This window comes from Chinchilla lanigera, unplaced genomic scaffold (genome assembly GCF_000276665.1).
Source record: "Chinchilla lanigera isolate Chin_1 unplaced genomic scaffold, ChiLan1.0 scaffold00112, whole genome shotgun sequence".
In the NCBI taxonomy this organism is placed as follows: Eukaryota; Metazoa; Chordata; class Mammalia; order Rodentia; family Chinchillidae; genus Chinchilla; species Chinchilla lanigera.
In genome coordinates this window covers 4,617,459-4,621,073 of record NW_004955513.1, presented here as the reverse complement: position 1 = coordinate 4,621,073, position 3,615 = coordinate 4,617,459, and the positions used below count along the sequence as shown (strand labels likewise).

The 3,615-nt window shown below is 62.0% G+C and overlaps 1 protein-coding gene across 1 annotated transcript in view; it reads right to left on the bottom strand.

The window, feature by feature from the left end:
* The window catches only part of Ubac1 (UBA domain containing 1), a gene marked incomplete in the record, with an annotated part of 19,341 nt that extends 19,245 nt beyond the window's left edge, over nt 1-96 (bottom strand). Inside the window, 1 exon segment of the mRNA XM_005408533.2 lies at nt 1-96.
* Between the last annotated feature and the right edge of the window lie 3,519 nt (nt 97-3,615).

Below are 3,615 nucleotides of genomic sequence, written 5' to 3'. Positions count from 1 at the left end.
CTCCCCTCGGCCCGGCCGTCCGTCACTCGCCGCGGCCGGAGCGATCGCTCCGCTAGCACCGCGCTGCCACCGCACAACCGCCGGGGGCGCGCTGCCTCCGCCGCACCGGAAGTGCGTAGCCGACGCGCCAATCGTGTGCCGGGAATCGTAGTTCTGGGGCGTAGTTCTTCCTCCGCCGCGCGTAGGAAGTGCTTCATGGTCACTCCAGATGCATGCTGGGGGCTGTAGTTCTTCGGCCGCCTTTGCCTTCGGCAGTGCTAAGCACCCGGGACCGCGGAGCGCTGGCTGGTCCAAACTGGCGTGGTATCCCGGGTCAGGGACACCCCAGCTCTCAGCGAGAGAGGAAGAAAGGATGTGACATAGCGCGGCCAGGGCCTTATATGGAATGTATGTTTATATTGAATACATATTTGGGATTAAGTAAAATATATTCTTAAAATTCATCTTCGTTGGACGTGCAGCTCAGCGGTGCAACCCTTGCCAGGGTAAGGCCCTGGGTTCGATCCCCAGCACCGCAAAGCAAAAGTAGTTCCACCCGTTTCTAATTGCCTTTTTAGAACATGGCCACTAGGAAATTTTAGTTGTATACGTGGCCCGTATTTTGTTTCCTCTGGACTGCACGGCCCTCGAGCAGAGATTTTCCAAGTGAGGCGCAGACCAGTCTCCCAGGGAGCTTGTTAGAAGCGTGATTCCCGCGCTCAGCCCTGGGTGGTGCCTGCACAGGAGGTTGGAGCCGGGGTCTGCTGCCTGGGCCGTGGCTCCTCTCGGAGAGCCCAGCTTGTGGACCCTGCTGTGGGTGTGGCCGCGCGGGTGCGCAGAGAACGCTGCTTCGGCAGTTTAGCAGGCGCTCCGGGCTGCGCGTCTCCAGGTGACGTGTGGATCCACTGTGGGCCAGGGAGGCCCCTCCCACTTCTCCCAGACTGCCCCTCAGCCGCCCCTTGGCTATAAATGAACACAGCCCCGCGCTGTGTTCAGAGTGAGCCCTGTCCCTCCCCGAGGCAAGACCCCTTTGCAGTGGCCCTGCTGTGCTGTGTCATTTGTCCCGAATAAAGTCTTCCTCACCATGCTTTATTGGTTATTTGTTTTCCTTAACAGCTGACTAAAACGAATGGTGCAGTTGGGGCAGACCTTGGTCCCTGGCTACCTGCACACACTCATTTCATCCATTCAGAAACCTTAACGAGCAAAGATGAGCCAGGGAGAGGTGGAGACCCCGGGCCAAGCAGGTGCAGGGGCAGCCTCTGACTCTGTGGAGCAGAAGAGGGAATTGGGGGAGGGGTTAGCATGGGGCCGGGCAGCCCACCGCCCCCTGGGACGATGGGACATACACACACCAGCTGGGAGTGCGGAAGGGGACTGACCTGGCCTGGGTGAGGACAGCAGAGACTGAGGAGGGTAGGAGCCCAGCCAGTAGCTGTGTGTCCTCCAGGGAGTAGTGTGGAGGTCTGGCCCAGGACAGTGAAGGGCACACAGATTTGAGGCCGCAGGCAGTGAGGCCAGCAGGACTGGCAGAGCCTGGGGACCAAGCTACCACGGTAGCTGAGACAGGAGGAGGAGGAGCAAGGAGCTGGCCCACGGAGGAGCACGGAGCTCGGCTTGGGACGGGCGCCTGGATGTGCAGGGACCCTGGGGGGAGGTGGCCAAGGGGCACTGAATGTACAGGGCTACCATTCGGGAGCCAGGCCTGGGCGGGGACAGTGGCCAGCTGTCTTCAGGGCAGCAGTAGCGATGGTGGTGCCCACCCCCTCCTGCAGGAGGGGAAAACAGTGAAGGAGTACGGGAAGGGTCTCAGAATGTGACCCACGGCACGGAAGTGGGAAAGGCTTGGAGGACGAGGGGGCTGGAAGAACCAGGAGCCTCACTCAGTGTCCCAGGGGGTCTGTGGGGCCTGGCAGCTGCTGCCCTCCTCTGTCATCTGCACCCACAGTGACACTGACTGACAAAGTGGCCTCACTCAGTTCCCAAAACAACTCCATTATGGGTCTTGAATCCAGGGCTGGCAGAAGCTCCACTGGCCTGTCCAGGCTGGACCCCGGGGCCACTTGGGCATCTGTCCTGAGCTGGCTGGTGGCCCTCCCTGTGAGGTTGCCGTCCCTGTGCCTGGCCTGAGCTTGTTCCCAGGAGCACCTGGGGCCCTGCTTCTGCCTAAGCCTGGTCTGTGGTGTCCTCTCCAGGGGAGTAACAAGCCTGGGGACAGGTCAGAGTGCCTGGGAAGGGACAGGGCCCGGGAGGCCGCCAGCAGGGCCACAAGTGCACCCCCGGTGCAGTCTCGGGCCATAAGGAGGTGGTCACTGCTCTGAGAAGCCGACTGGGGATGGGAGCAGGGCACTGCAGGCAGGAAAGGCCCAGGGCGCCTGAGGAGAGACCCGTGGAGAGGCCCCACAGCAGGCCGTACCACTCCAATGGGAAGAAGTCGGGCACACTGCCAGGCTAAGCACACAAGCACCCCGGAGGCACCTGCTTCCAGCAGGGGATCTGGGTCTCCATGTGGCACTCCCACCCTTCACAGTTCCCTGGGCTGTACAGCATGGGGCCCCCCCACCCCGGACACCGCCTGTCTGTACGACCACGCAGGCAAAGGCTCAGAGCCCGGACCAGAACGCAAGCACACGGAGGCTGCAAGGGCGGCTGAGGCCACCCCCACCAGCTGCCCACCCCGTGGAGGCTGCCGTGGGCAGAATGAGGCTGCATTCATCTCCCGTGCAAAGCACCGCCACCCCGGTGTGGCTTAGGAAAGGTGGTGGGAAAGGGTCCTTGTGGCTTCTCCAGCTGCTGATGGCTCCAGGTGTCTGTGGCAGGAAGCTGCTCCAGTCTAACCCCTGCCTCGGGCTTCCGTGGCCTCCTGTGTTTCTCCCGTGTCACCTTAGCATCACCCCCTCTTCCCCCCACAGTGACCTTATCTGAGAGCCTTGTGATGCCCATAAAGACCCCTGCCAAGCCGGGTCCCCTCTGCAGCCCAGGTCAGGCAGAGGGCGTATCTGGGGGCCTCCAGGGAGCCCACACAGGCAGCTGCAGGGAGAGGGGTTCAGCTGTGGTTCCGGTGGGGCGCCCCCATCCCAGGGGCCCCAGCTCCTGTGCCCCAGCCTAGGCCTTCGGTGTGTGGGCGAGGGTGGGGAGCGGCACCCCTCCGCCCCTCCTCTGTCAGTGATCTACTGAGTCTGAAGTGGTGTCTTTTATTTTCAGGCTGGGGATTGAACCCAGAGCCTTAGGACTGAGCTGCACCCAAACTCTAGTTTTTATTTTTTATCTTGAGACAGGGCTTTGCCAAGTTACTAAATTGTCGGGGCTGGTCCCAAACTTGAGATCCTGTTGCCTCAGCCTCCTCCCACGGTGCTGGGATGACAGGCTCGCACCACCAGCTAAGCAGCTTCTTGAGGCCCCCTGCTGGTCATGTCTGGAAGCTGCATCTTCCCTTCCCTGTCTCAGCACAGTCCCGCCCTGGCCCTCGCTGCGCCTCCTCCTTCCTGCTCCCAGTGCAAAGCTGCCCAATCTTCAGAGCCTGGGTCCTCCCAGACCTGGCACCGGCATCGCTGGGGTGAGGGGTGCACGTGGGGAGGACTCAGTTGGCTGGCTGGCACCCTGCTTGCTCCCCTCTCCCAGGGCTGGGCTTCAGTG